Genomic DNA, 16,126 nt, shown 5'->3' with positions numbered 1-16,126 from the left:
AAGGCGCAAATTTTGGGGGTTTAAAAAAAAAAAATCTTGATATATGGGGACATTACACCACCAGATAAACTAACGAGAGGGTCGAACGAGGCACGATTAGCTGGAATTAGCTTCGTAAGTCCTTAGCGTGGTATGTACCGATTTCTTTGCCTTGTAAATTTTCTAATACATAGTAGGCTGTTCCTATTTTTTTTTTCACTCGACACTTTGAAAACTGAGGCCCTAATTTCTTATTAAAATTCTTCGAGAAATTACTTAGGTAAAAGTTTCTCTTAAACACTTCTTGGCCTTCTTTGTACGAGACCGGCTTGGATCGCAAATTGTACTGTGTCGCATTACGTTCATAAGCCGTACGGCTATTTTGTTGTATATTTTCTCTTAACCAATATAGTTTATCCTGGCAATTTAACAGCGGAGATTCTTCTAAGAGGGATAGCTTTCTTAACAATTTATAATCGCTGGCATGATTAATCATATTGAATCCGAACAATGCCTTACAAGGTGAGCATCCAAGAGCTTGATGCAGAGAGGATCGTAATGACGACGAAATGCTAGTTAAATTGATATCCCATTCAGTCTGATCCGCTCTCAGATAGGATCTTATTGCAGCCAATAAAGAGCGATTAACCCGTTCCGCAGCGTTGCTCTGAGGGGAGTATAACGCTGTGAAAGTGTGCTTGATTCCAAACTTGGTTAGAAAGGCTTCAAACTCATGTGACTTGAACTGGGATCCATTGTCGCTTACGATGGTCTCGGGTGTTCCAAATTCAGCAAAAATTCTATTCCCAAGGAAATCGATAACCGCGGAGGTAGTAAACTTTTTTAGTGGACATAACCAATGGTAACGACTGAAATGATCAAGGACAATAAGTAATCCTATGTGACCTTTCTTGCTTCTTGGGTAGGGACCTAAGATGTCAATGTAAAGTTTCTGAAAGGGTCTGTCCGAAACACTTTGTTGACCCATGGGTGGCCGTAATGTTGTGTTCGGGGCTTTAGTCTCTTTACAAACATCGCAGGCTCGAACGTATTCTCTAACTTGTTTGGACAACCCTGGCCAAAACAAGTGTCTTCGCAGCCGTTCGATTGTTTTCTGCATTCCACCATGCGCAGATACAATACAGTCATGTGCTTGGCGGATCGCTGCTATTCGTAACGCCTCCGGCTCCCACAGTTTCCAACAATCCGAGTCCTGGATGGTATTTCCCGAAGGGTGTTCGGTGCGTATGTACACAAATTGGTCTGCCGTTCGCAGATCAAGAAAATTTTTCGCTATTTTCTTCTATTGTTTTCTTGAGCTGAAGATAATCAGAATCTTTGAAAGATGACGATTCTAAGTCAATTTCTGGACCTATCCATTCAACACTATCAATTTCAGGGTCACAAATTCGGGACAACGCATCTGGAACAATGTGATCTTTCCCTTTTCGGTGCGAAATGGTGAACTTGAAAGCTTGCAATCTAAAAATCCAACGGGCCAGTCTTCCAGATACATTTTGCTGTCGCATAAGCCAGAGAAGGCTTGAATGATCTGTCACTACTTCAAAAGGCTGTAATTCCAAATAACACCGGAATTTTTCGATCGCTAATATCACCGCCAGACATTCGCGTTCGGTTACGCTATAGTTCCTTTGCGACTTTGACAGTTTTTTGGACATAAATGCCAATGGTCTTTCCTCTCCGGTATCAGAGACTTATACCAGCACAGCACCAATTCCATAATCACTAGCATCACAGTGTACAAAAAATTTACGGGAAAAATCCGCATTTTGTAACACCGGCGCAGACGTTAGTAACTGTTTTAATTTCTGCATGGCGTCCTGGGCTTCAGGAGACCATTTAAAACATTTTTTTGTTTTTAAGACTTCCGTAATGGGACAGGTTATATCTCCAAAGTCTTTTATAAATCGCCTGTACCAACCACATACACCTAGGAAACCTCGGACTTGTTTCATATTTTTGGGTGTGGGCCAGTTCATTACACATGATATTTTCTCTGGATCAGTGGCTATTCCACCACTTCCTATCACATAACCTAGATAGTTCACCTTAGTAACGCAGAAGTGACTTTTTTTTATGTTCAGTGTAAGGTTTGCTTTCTTGAATTGATCAGCAATGCGGACTAAGACAGTTAAATGTGACGCAAAATCTTCTGAGACAATGCATAGATCGTCGATATATCCGAAAACGCATTGACGTAAATCCGGCGGAATTAAGTCATCCATTAGACGAGACATCGTCGAGGGAGCATTACATAAGCCAAAAGGCATGACAGTAAACTGATATAATGCTCGACCTGGGACTGTAAAAGCGGTCAATGGTTTCGCTTCCTCTGTCATTTCAATTTGTCAGTAAGCATCTTTGAGATCTAATTTTGAAATTATATTTGCCTTTGGCAGACGAGCAAAAATGCCTTCGATGCTTTGCAGAGGATAGGCATCTTTCTTTGTAGCTTCGTTTAGTTTGCGTGCGTCAAGACATAACCGAACTTTGTTTGGCTTTACCACCAGGCGCATTGGAGAACTCCAGGCACTTTGCGAAGGTTCGATAACTCCGAGGCTAAGCATTCGGTCAATTTCCGCGTACATTAGTTTTTCCACTGCAGGACTCACCGGATAATAACGCTGTTTGACCGGCTTGCTTTCACCTATGTCAATACCATGCTTGATTATGGCCGTGCGACCTAATCCTTGTTTTTCAAAATTTGGAAATAATTCCTTAACAATCTCAAGTTGCTGTCTTTCATTTTCTGTTAATGGGTATTTTTCCTCACCTTCCTCTACTTCTATGTCCTCATTCAGAATAGAGCTAATGATTCCTGGAGCTAATTCAAAAGCGCGCCAAAAATCTATACCTAATATCAACCTCTGTGCTATAGAAGGAATAATAAATAATTCTAAATCTTTCTCCTTATCTTGATATTTCATTTTTACGCTTAGACTTCCAAGAACTTTGTGAGACTTGGCGTCCGCGGTTCGAACTTTCGACAATATGGGCTTAAAATTTGTATATTTCGAAAAGTCCACAAGCGCTAGTGATGATCCGATACAACTTATGTTTGCACCAGTGTCGAGTAAACCTAGTTCAGAAAAGTCCATAAACTTTACACTAGCATAACTACGACGATCAATGTTGTCTTGAAAAACAGTTGACACAATCCTAGTTCTCTTCTTTTTTAACGAACGATAGTAATTTCGCATTCTGCGGGTATTTCGCTTTCTTTCTTTTCCGAGCCCGAAAATTCGTTCTCGCACTAAATAATAGTTTCTTAACCTCTCATGATACGGCTTAAAAGGTATGTTAATTTCATTATTCGACTCTTGAGCTAGCTTACTTTGTAGAATTGTAACTCTTTCAAAATCTATTCTAGCGCTATCTTCTACTTTTGGGACACCCTTCCTGGATTGGATGTCCCCCCTTGCCGGTTTTCCGTCTTTCGCTTGCAGTTCTGGCAATTGGGTTTATATATTTGCGGGGCTCCGCAACCATAACAAAAAATACGTCTCTCGGCCAAGCAATTTTCCCATATGTGGCCAGGAGCCTCACAATTCCAGCACAATAAAGGAGTTGTACGTTGAATTGCTGCAATTTCATTTTCCTCATCACATTCTTGAGTCTCTTGTAGTTGGCCGTCATCCATCGCGTATACGCGATATGGACCGGGCTTAGTTTGGGGGGCCGCACTCGGCCTGTTTCCTTAAGGAAATTTTCTCGCTTATGAGCCAACCTACGCAACTCTGAGATAGATGAAATATTTTCAAATAACAGTCTCTCTTTCACGTCGATTAGTAAATTTCCTTGGATCATCTCTACTAACTCATCTTCTGCAAAACTCACTGATAGTTTATCCATGAGCTTACAAACACTCTCATAAAACGTATCGAACGACTCTCCTGGCTTTTGCTTCCGCGAGCGAATTTGTTCACGTAACTCAGTTGCCGTTCTACTCTCACGATATTGTTCTCGAAAAGCTACGCAAAACTCTCTCCAAGTAAAAGTTTGAACTCTTTTATGGTATCTCCAGAACCAACTGCTGGCTTTGCCAATTAAAAGATTATGAATATTTCTGCTGATAATTTCAAGATCACCGTCAAAATGTTCAGCTGTCAATATCTTCACGCGATATAGAAATTCTTCTACCGATAATCCTTCAACTGTGCCATCAAACCTTACTCCCCATTTCTGTAAGACGTCGGCTATTTTATGTGGACCAAGAGGATGTATACCGTGGGCTGACCTATAACTACGTTGAGTACCTGGACTCCCATGTCCAGCTATTTGGTCGGGTGGTGGTGCAAGGCGACCACTTCCGGAAATTGATGACAGAACACGAGTTACTGTCTCTCGAACGATAGATTCGATCTCCGCTCTCGGTACGCTATTGGCTACTGGCGGATTATTCTGTCTTCTTTGCCTTGGTGGCCGACCTCGTCTACCGGGTGCATTGGCGGCTTGATACGCTCGTGGCCTGACTCCTTGATTCGTAGGAGTACTACCGGGTGGATGTTGATTTTCTGTAATTGGTGAATTAGACTGATCATGGATTCTGATCAGGACCTCGGCTTCTGTTGGTGCCGGTTGGGTAAGTGATTCTAGTTGATGTGCTAAAGAACGAGTACACGGACGGGAACTTATTACAACGGGTCTCTTTGGAGGGTAGGTGACCGTACTCCTTGCCTTCGGCGAATGGTTACCTACAACTACTTTCCAATCCTTGGGCTGTACTGTCTTTAAGCCGCAAGGACACTCCTTATGTACTTGTATATGTGATTCTAAACAACTCTTGTGAAAAACGTGATTGCAATGCGTTATAACACAAGGTTGTGTGTTTAACATAATTTCTTCGCAAATAATACAACAATTTGTTGCAGCATCTGCTTGGTGCTGAGGTTGGGTTGACTCAAAGCTATGTTCTAGTGGCATACTAAATAACAATTTTTTTTATATTTTACTTCGATGGCATTCTCAGGGAGACATAATACGGATACATATTTCTAGGCTTTCAACTAATTCTGTGCTTAGCGAATTTACTTAAATTGGGCTATGGCAATTAATAAGTGTTACTTCTTTGTATGAACATCCATTATCTACTGTACTGTGCAGACTTCTACGGACAAATAAACACAAATGCATTTATATTGTATTCCAGTAGCTTACCTCTAGTCAGTTTTCAAACACTGATCACACCAAAGAACACATAGGACTAAGAATTTCTCTTACTTTACTCCAGTCGTTAATAATTCTGAATAACAAGCTACCTGTAATCTTGGTGGAAAGTTTTCGAATTCTCAAAAACTCGAATTCCAAAGATGTATATCAATATCAAACAGCTTTCTTGACTACTTTCATAATGATAACAAAAATCTCAATCGAAGACAAAGAGCTTCCAGATTAATGTCTGTTGTAACAACCCGGTACTTTTCCCACCAATTACAAGGACTAAAGCGAAGCAAATCTTCATTTCACTCGATAACTCGAAGGATAATACGTCGATGTCATTTGGTCGTAAGCTTTTTCAATTCCAAAGAATTATATTTTTATGGACTTAATTTTTCTACGGTCGAAACCTATCAGCACTCACTAATAAGGGCTCGCTTTCCAATAGTCAAATTAGATTCTTTTCTAGCTTTACATAAAACTTTCAAAAATCAGGGGTTAGTACTATATACCAGACAAATACTTTAGCACCTGCCTTTCAGCATCGGCGGCTGCACCAAAAATCTGTGTGACTGCCTGCTGGACTAAAATATATGTAAGGAATAAGCACTTGCCCCACGTTGGGCGCCAAAAAATCTATGTGGTGTAAGAGCGTCGTTGAAGAAGAGAAACATTTACTGGGTATCCTTTTTGGCGATTCGATTCCAAAATGTTCACCCTTTTCAGGCTTGTCGACCATTAACCATCAGCTGAGCGGGACCCATTGATTCCTAGCTCTAGCGGGAGATGTGGGGGGGTTTTTTTTTGCTGTGGATAATGATTGCTACACCAAAAGGTTTTATTATAGAGTCCCTCCTGAATTTAAACAATGAGACAGTCCTCATATGAACGAACAGCGAAAAAAAAAAACAAACAACTCCACTGTCTCAGTTTCTTCTTTTAGAAAATGAACAGCAAGCGAAACTTAATTAAACTAGAATGTGAGAGAAGGAAGCACGAATTTGGATGTAAGCCTGGCGGGGTGGTTTTAGATGTTAATTTCCACTCCCACTATCATTACCCTCCCAACCATAGTCTTCAGTGTAACCTTTTTTTTAGAAGACCCCAAATGTAATTAAATATGCATCATCTAATTATGCTCCCCTGCCATGAATAAGAACTTAGAGTTTCATCTTTACAACAATTTTAATTTTCAATAAACAATTTCTTCTTTCTTGTTGAGTGCATTTCTTGCAGTGTACATATTTCTAACTAATTAGCCTTACTAGTTTTAATCTTATAATTCCATACTCTTAATTCCCTAAGTCTGATTCCGTATTTTTCTAAGTTTTGCTCCTTATTTTACATTATTTATCTTTATTTATTTTTCGCAAAAATCTCTATTCATTTTTATTTTTTTTATTGATTTATTTTTTGTTTTATTTTTATAGTGCCAAGCTTTTCTTTTTCTGGTTTGTTACCAACAAAAGAACATTGAAGTGGTGTGGGTTTTTTTTTTTTATGTGGTAATTGTTAAGTATTTATTAATCCGAAACAACTATTAAGTGTTTTTCTTTTTTTCTATGGAGTTTATTTATTTAATCGCATCATTGAAAGAAAAAGCTTTCTATTGCTAAAAGGGAGGAAATATGTAGGTGCCAATCATGTCAATATTAATTTCTTTCAGTGTAGTCGTCAATGTTTACGTTACATTATAGTGCTTTAAATTACCATGTTAGAATTTGGATAAGAATCAAAAGAGTAATCTACAAAATAGACAAATTAATCGGCGCGAGCGGTTGATAAGCCTTAACTCAGGTAGCCAGGCTCTACACTGAACTACATAATTGCAATTTAGTAACTTGAAGTTTTAGTTTTGTTTTGGTTATATATATAATATTTAATTTTTTTAATTTTACTCACCCACTGTTTGTTCTCGAAGACGGCCTTCTTGTCGATGCGGTGTTGGGGGTTATTAGTAAGAAAACTTCAAACTATAAATGCACTATTTAATTTTTTTCATAAGTGATAATTAAAATATAGGATTATTTATTTCAATTTTTTTTTATGCATTTTTTTCATTTCATTTTTTGTTTATATTGTCATGATGAATTATTTTTTATTTTTGATTTGAAGTATTTTATTTTTGGCATTGGCAACGAAACTTTGTTTTTCTTTCAGTGTACGATTTTACATTGGGTTGGCCAGCTTGTATTTCTTTTTTTCTCTTATTTTACTTATCACCTGCACACACTCACATCACTATCAAATGCTTTTGTTTTATGTAATATGTACAATGTAATATGTTTAACTTCAATTAATTTTTGGGTTTTTAGGCACTGAAGGTATTTTAATCTGTTTTTGTTTTACACTAGTTTTGTAAGGGTTTTTATTTCTATGTAGGTTTTCTGTAGATTTTTTTCCTGCGACCTCCGAAGAATTTGTCTCCCAGCAGAGGTAGCTGACTCCAGCCGAACTTTTGGGTCGGCGTGGAAGAGTTTAAAATTCAGCTTCGTTTCCTCGGGTAACTGCGGGAATATAACTCATTCATTTCGGGCAATTTTTTCCCAGAATTACTTGGATATTTACCCAGTGATTTTCTTCTTTAGTGGAATCGATCGACCTGGCGATTTCTCGCTGTGTAGTCGACGATAAAAATAACACGCGTGACCTAAACGTGCACAACTGTTATTATAATTTGGTAATTTTTTTTGAAATTTTCATTGAAATATTTACCTTGCCGACACGGCAATCCACGGGCATTTATTAATTGCCTTTTCTTTGTGGCCTTTTAATCTTGATGCCGAAATAAACGCTGGATTAAAGTTGGGAGCACATGTGATTGTACTCTCCAGTTCTTTTTTTTTGATTTGCCTTTTTGCTAGGTCTTATCTCTGCTGGGACTGAACTTATCAGCTTGACAATCGTCGTAAGAAAAGATCGAAGCTAGATGCTGGGGATCCGAAGAACCCTTCTCCGAATCAATATTCACCAGCTGGTCAATTGCCATTTAGATGACGTTGCCAGATAAGGTTCCGATAATTATTATCGCTACTAACTAAGGCGCAAATTTTGGGGATTTAAAAAAAAAAAATCTTGATATATGGGGACATTACACCACCAGATAAACTAACGAGAGGGTCGAACGAGGCACGATTAGCTGGAATTAGCTTCGTAAGTCCTTAGCGTGGTATGTACCGATTTCTTTGCCTTGTAAATTTTCTAATACATAGTAGGCTGTTCCTATTTTTTTCTTCACTCGACACTTTGAAAACTGAGGCCCTAATTTCTTATTAAAATTCTTCGAGAAATTACTTAGGTAAAAGTTTCTCTTAAACACTTCTTGGCCTTCTTTGTACGAGACCGGCTTGGATCGCAAATTGTACTGTGTCGCATTACGTTCATAAGCCGTACGGCTATTTTGTTGTATATTTTCTCTTAACCAATATAGTTTATCCCGGCAATTTAACAGCGGAGATTCTTCTAAGAGGGATAGCTTTCTTAACAATTTATAATCGCTGGCATGATTAATCATATTGAATCCGAACAATGCCTTATAAGGTGAGCATCCAAGAGCTTGATGCAGAGAGGATCGTAATGACGACGAAATGCTAGTTAAATTGATATCCCATTCAGTCTGATCCGCTCTCAGATAGGATCTTATTGCAGCCAATAAAGAGCGATTAACCCGTTCCGCAGCGTTGCTCTGAGGGGAGTATAACGCTGTGAAAGTGTGCTTGATTCCAAACTTGGTTAGAAAGGCTTCAAACTCATGTGACTTGAACTGGGATCCATTGTCGCTTACGATGGTCTCGGGTGTTCCAAATTCAGCAAAAATTCTATTCCCAAGGAAATCGATAACCGCGGAGGTAGTAAACTTTTTTAGTGGACATAACCAATGGTAACGACTGAAATGATCAAGGACAATAAGTAATCCTATGTGACCTTTCTTGCTTCTTGGGTAGGGACCTAAGATGTCAATGTAAAGTTTCTGAAAGGGTCTGTCCGAAACACTTTGTTGACCCATGGGTGGCCGTAATGTTGTGTTCGGGGCTTTAGTCTCTTTACAAACATCGCAGGCTCGAACGTATTCTCTAACTTGTTTGGACAACCCTGGCCAAAACAAGTGTCTTCGCAGCCGTTCGATTGTTTTCTGCATTCCACCATGCGCAGATACAATACAGTCATGTGCTTGGCGGATCGCTGCTATTCGTAACGCCTCCGGCACCCACAGTTTCCAACAATCCGAGTCCTGGATGGTATTTCCCGAAGGGTGTTCGGTGCGTATGTACACAAATTGGTCTGCCGTTCGCAGATCAAGAAAATTTTTCGCTATTTTCTTCTATTGTTTTCTTGAGCTGAAGATAATCAGAATCTTTGAAAGATGACGATTCTAAGTCAATTTCTGGACCTATCCATTCAACACTATCAATTTCAGGGTCACAAATTCGGGACAACGCATCTGGAACAATGTGATCTTTCCCTTTTCGGTGCGAAATGGTGAACTTGAAAGCTTGCAATCTAAAAATCCAACGGGCCAGTCTTCCAGATACATTTTGCTGTCGCATAAGCCAGAGAAGGCTTGAATGATCTGTCACTACTTCAAAAGGCTGTAATTCCAAATAACACCGGAATTTTTCGATCGCTAATATCACCGCCAGACATTCGCGTTCGGTTACGCTATAGTTCCTTTGCGACTTTGACAGTTTTTTGGACATAAATGCCAATGGTCTTTCCTCTCCGGTATCAGAGACTTGTACCAGCACAGCACCAATTCCATAATCACTAGCATCACTGTACAAAAAATTTACGGGAAAAATCCGCATTTTGTAACACCGGCGCAGACGTTAGTAACTGTTTTAATTTCTGCATGGCGTCCTGGGCTTCAGGAGACCATTTAAAACATTTTTTTGTTTTTAAGACTTCCGTAATGGGACAGGTTATATCTCCAAAGTCTTTTATAAATCGCCTGTACCAACCACATACACCTAGGAAACCTCGGACTTGTTTCATATTTTTGGGTGTGGGCCAGTTCATTACACATGATATTTTCTCTGGATCAGTGGCTATTCCACCACTTCCTATCACATAACCTAGATAGTTCACCTTAGTAACGCAGAAGTGACTTTTTTTTATGTTCAGTGTAAGGTTTGCTTTCTTGAATTGATCAGCAATGCGGACTAAGACAGTTAAATGTGACGCAAAATCTTCTGAGACAATGCATAGATCGTCGAGATATCCGAAAACGCATTGACGTAAATCCGGCGGAATTAAGTCATCCATTAGACGAGACATCGTCGAGGGAGCATTACATAAGCCAAAAGGCATGACAGTAAACTGATATAATGCTCGACCTGGGACTGTAAAAGCGGTCAATGGTTTCGCTTCCTCTGTCATTTCAATTTGCCAGTAAGCATCTTTGAGATCTAATTTTGAAATTATATTTGCCTTTGGCAGACGAGCAAAAATGCCTTCGATGCTTTGCAGAGGATAGGCATCTTTCTTTGTAGCTTCGTTTAGTTTGCGTGCGTCAAGACATAACCGAACTTTGTTTGGCTTTACCACCAGGCGCATTGGAGAACTCCAGGCACTTTGCGAAGGTTCGATAACTCCGAGGCTAAGCATTCGGTCAATTTCCGCGTACATTAGTTTTTCCACTGCAGGACTCACCGGATAATAACGCTGTTTGACCGGCTTGCTTTCACCTATGTCAATACCATGCTTGATTATGGCCGTGCGACCTAATCCTTGTTTTTCAAAATTTGGAAATAATTCCTTAACAATCTCAAGTTGCTGTCTTTCATTTTCTGTTAATGGGTATTTTTCCTCACCTTCCTCTACTTCTATGTCCTCATTCAGAATAGAGCTAATGATTCCTGGAGCTAATTCAAAAGCGCGCCAAAAATCTATACCTAATATCAACCTCTGTGCTATAGAAGGAATAATAAATAATTCTAAATCTTTCTCCTTATCTTGATATTTCATTTTTACGCTTAGACTTCCAAGAACTTTGTGAGACTTGGCGTCCGCGGTTCGAACTTTCGACAATATGGGCTTAAAATTTGTATATTTCGAAAAGTCCACAAGCGCTAGTGATGATCCGATACAACTTATGTTTGCACCAGTGTCGAGTAAACCTAGTTCAGAAAAGTCCATAAACTTTACACTAGCATAACTACGACGATCAATGTTGTCTTGAAAAACAGTTGACACAATCCTAGTTCTCTTCTTTTTTAACGAACGATAGTAATTTCGCATTCTGCGGGTATTTCGCTTTCTTTCTTTTCCGAGCCCGAAAATTCGTTCTCGCACTAAATAATAGTTTCTTAACCTCTCATGATACGGCTTAAAAGGTATGTTAATTTCATTATTTGACTCTTGAGCTAGCTTACTTTGTAGAATTGTAACTCTTTCAAAATCTATTCTAGCGCTATCTTCTACTTTTGGGACACCCTTCCTGGATTGGATGTCCCCCCTTGCCGGTTTTCCGTCTTTCGCTTGCAGTTCTGGCAATTGGGTTTATATATTTGCGGGGCTCCGCAACCATAACAAAAAATACGTCTCTCGGCCAAGCAATTTTCCCATATGTGGCCAGGAGCCTCACAATTCCAGCACAATAAAGGAGTTGTACGTTGAATTGCTGCAATTTCATTTTCCTCATCACATTCTTGAGTCTCTTGTAGTTGGCCGTCATCCATCGCGTATACGCGATATGGACCGGGCTTAGTTTGGGGGGCCGCACTCGGCCTGTTTCCTTAAGGAAATTTTCTCGCTTATGAACCAACCTACGCAACTCTGAGATAGATGAAATATTTTCAAATAACAGTCTCTCTTTCACGTCGATTAGTAAATTTCCTTGGATCATCTCTACTAACTCATCTTCTGCAAAACTCACTGATAGTTTATCCATGAGCTTACAAACACTCTCATAAAACGTATCGAACGACTCTCCTGGCTTTTGCTTCCGCGAGCGAATTTGTTCACGTAACTCAGTTGCCGTTCTACTCTCACGATATTGTTCTCGAAAAGCTACGCAAAACTCTCTCCAAGTAAAAGTTTGAACTCTTTTATGGTATCTCCAGAACCAACTGCTGGCTTTGCCAATTAAAAGATTATGAATATTTCTGCTGATAATTTCAAGATCACCGTCAAAATGTTCAGCTGTCAATATCTTCACGCGATATAGAAATTCTTCTACCGATAATCCTTCAACTGTGCCATCAAACCTTACTCCCCATTTCTGTAAGACGTCGGCTATTTTATGTGGACCAAGAGGATGTATACCGTGGGCTGACCTATAACTACGTTGAGTACCTGGACTCCCATGTCCAGCTATTTGGTCGGGTGGTGGTGCAAGGCTACCACTTCCGGAAATTGATGACAGAACACGAGTTACTGTCTCTCGAACGATAGATTCGATCTCCGCTCTCGGTACGCTATTGGCTACTGGCGGATTATTCTGTCTTCTTTGCCTTGGTGGCCGACCTCGTCTACCGGGTGCATTGGCGGCTTGATACGCTCGTGGCCTGACTCCTTGATTCGTAGGAGTACTACCGGGTGGATGTTGATTTTCTGTAATTGGTGAATTAGACTGATCATGGATTCTGATCAGGACCTCGGCTTCTGTTGGTGCCGGTTGGGTAAGTGATTCTAGTTGATGTGCTAAAGAACGAGTACACGGACGGGAACTTATTACAACGGGTCTCTTTGGAGGTAACCATTGCCTTCGGCGAATGGTTACCTACAACTACTTTCCAATCCTTGGGCTGTACTGTCTTTAAGCCGCAAGGACACTCCTTATGTACTTGTATATGTGATTCTAAACAACTCTTGTGAAAAACGTGATTGCAATGCGTTATAACACAAGGTTGTGTGTTTAACATAATTTCTTCGCAAATAATACAACAATTTGTTGCAGCATCTGCTTGGTGCTGAGGTTGGGTTGACTCAAAGCTATGTTCTAGTGGCATACTAAATAACAATTTTTTTTATATTTTACTTCGATGGCATTCTCAGGGAGACATAATACGGATACATATTTCTAGGCTTTCAACTAATTCTGTGCTTAGCGAATTTACTTAAATTGGGCTATGGCAATTAATAAGTGTTACTTCTTTGTATGAACATCCATTATCTACTGTACTGTGCAGACTTCTACGGACAAATAAACACAAATGCATTTATATTGTATTCCAGTAGCTTACCTCTAGTCAGTTTTCAAACACTGATCACACCAAAGAACACATAGGACTAAGAATTTCTCTTACTTTACTCCAGTCGTTAATAATTCTGAATAACAAGCTACCTGTAATCTTGGTGGAAAGTTTTCGAATTCTCAAAAACTCGAATTCCAAAGATGTATATCAATATCAAACAGCTTTCTTGACTACTTTCATAATGATAACAAAAATCTCAATCGAAGACAAAGAGCTTCCAGATTAATGTCTGTTGTAACAACCCGGTACTTTTCCCACCAATTACAAGGACTAAAGCGAAGCAAATCTTCATTTCACTCGATAACTCGAAGGATAATACGTCGATGTCATTTGGTCGTAAGCTTTTTCAATTCCAAAGAATTATATTTTTATGGACTTAATTTTTCTACGGTCGAAACCTATCAGCACTCACTAATAAGGGCTCGCTTTCCAATAGTCAAATTAGATTCTTTTCTAGCTTTACATAAAACTTTCAAAAATCAGGGGTTAGTACTATATACCAGACAAATACTTTAGCACCTGCCTTTCAGCATCGGCGGCTGCACCAAAAATCTGTGTGACTGCCTGCTGGACTAAAATATATGTAAGGAATAAGCACTTGCCCCACGTTGGGCGCCAAAAAATCTATGTGGTGTAAGAGCGTCGTTGAAGAAGAGAAACATTTACTGGGTATCCTTTTTGGCGATTCGATTCCAAAATGTTCACCCTTTTCAGGCTTGTCGACCATTAACCATCAGCTGAGCGGGACCCATTGATTCCTAGCTCTAGCGGGAGATGTGGGGGGGTTTTTTTTTGCTGTGGATAATGATTGCTACACCAAAAGGTTTTATTATAGAGTCCCTCCTGAATTTAAACAATGAGACAGTCCTCATATGAACGAACAGCGAAAAAAAAAAACAAACAACTCCACTGTCTCAGTTTCTTCTTTTAGAAAATGAACAGCAAGCGAAACTTAATTAAACTAGAATGTGAGAGAAGGAAGCACGAATTTGGATGTAAGCCTGGCGGGGTGGTTTTAGATGTTAATTTCCACTCCCACTATCATTACCCTCCCAACCATAGTCTTCAGTGTAACCTTTTTTTTAGAAGACCCCAAATGTAATTAAATATGCATCATCTAATTATGCTCCCCTGCCATGAATAAGAACTTAGAGTTTCATCTTTACAACAATTTTAATTTTCAATAAACAATTTCTTCTTTCTTGTTGAGTGCATTTCTTGCAGTGTACATATTTCTAACTAATTAGCCTTACTAGTTTTAATCTTATAATTCCATACTCTTAATTCCCTAAGTCTGATTCCGTATTTTTCTAAGTTTTGCTCCTTATTTTACATTATTTATCTTTATTTATTTTTCGCAAAAATCTCTATTCATTTTTATTTTTTTTATTGATTTATTTTTTGTTTTATTTTTATAGTGCCAAGCTTTTCTTTTTCTGGTTTGTTACCAACAAAAGAACATTGAAGTGCTGTGGGTTTTTTTTTTATGTGGTAATTGTTAAGTATTTATTAATCCGAAACAACTATTAAGTGTTTTTCTTTTTTTCTATGGAGTTTATTTATTTAATCGCATCATTGAAAGAAAAAGCTATCTATTGCTAAAAGGGAGAAAATATGTAGGTGCCAATCATGTCAATATTAATTTCTTTCAGTGTAGTCGTCAATGTTTACGTTACATTATAGTGCTTTAAATTACCATGTTAGAATTTGGATAAGAATCAAAAGAGTAATCTACAAAATAGACAAATTAATCGGCGCGAGCGGTTGATAAGCCTTAACTCAGGTAGCCAGGCTCTACACTGAACTACATAATTGCAATTTAGTAACTTGAAGTTTTAGTTTTGTTTTGGTTATATATATAATATTTTATTTTTTTAATTTTACTCACCCACTGTTGGTTCTCGAAGAAGGCCTTCTTGTCGATGCGGTGTTGGGGGTTATTAGTAAGAAAACTTCAAACTATAAATGCACTATTTAGTTTTTTTCATAAGTGATAATTAAAATATAGGATTATTTATTTCAATTTTTTTTTTATGCATTTTTTTCATTTCATTTTTTGTTTATATTGTCATGATGAATTATTTTTATTTTTGATTTGAAGTATTTTATTTTTGGCATTGGCAACGAAACTTTGTTTTTCTTTCAGTGTACGATTTTACATTGGGTTGGCCAGCTTGTATTTCTTTTTTTCTCTTATTTTACTTATCACCTGCACACACTCACATCACTATCAAATGCTTTTGTTTTATGTAATATGTACAATGTAATATGTTTAACTTCAATTAATTTTTGGGTTTTTAGGCACTGAAGGTATTTTAATCTGTTTTTGTTTTACACTAGTTTTGTAAGGGTTTTTATTTCTATGTAGGTTTTCTGTAGATTTTTTTCCTGCGACCTCCGAAGAATTTGTCTCCCAGCAGAGGTAGCTGACTCCAGCCGAACTTCTGGGTCGGCGTGGAAGAGTTTAAAATTCAGCTTCGTTTCCTCGGGTAACTGCGGGAATATAACTCATTCATTTCGGGCAATTTTTTCCCAAAATTAATTGGATATTTACCCAGTGATTTTCTTCTTTAGTAAAATCGATCGACCTGGCGATTTCTCGCTGTGTAGTCGACGATAAAAATAACAGGCGTGACCTAAACGTGCACAACTGTTATTATAATTTGGTAATTTTTTTTGAAATTTTCATTGAAATATTTACCTTGCCGACACGGCAATCCACGGGCATTTATTAATTGCCTTTTCTTTGTGGCCTTTTAATCTTGATGCCGAAA

This window comes from Drosophila yakuba, chromosome 2L (genome assembly GCF_016746365.2).
Source record: "Drosophila yakuba strain Tai18E2 chromosome 2L, Prin_Dyak_Tai18E2_2.1, whole genome shotgun sequence".
NCBI classification, from domain to species: Eukaryota; Metazoa; Arthropoda; class Insecta; order Diptera; family Drosophilidae; genus Drosophila; species Drosophila yakuba.
Note: the sequence above shows the minus strand (reverse complement) of the source record.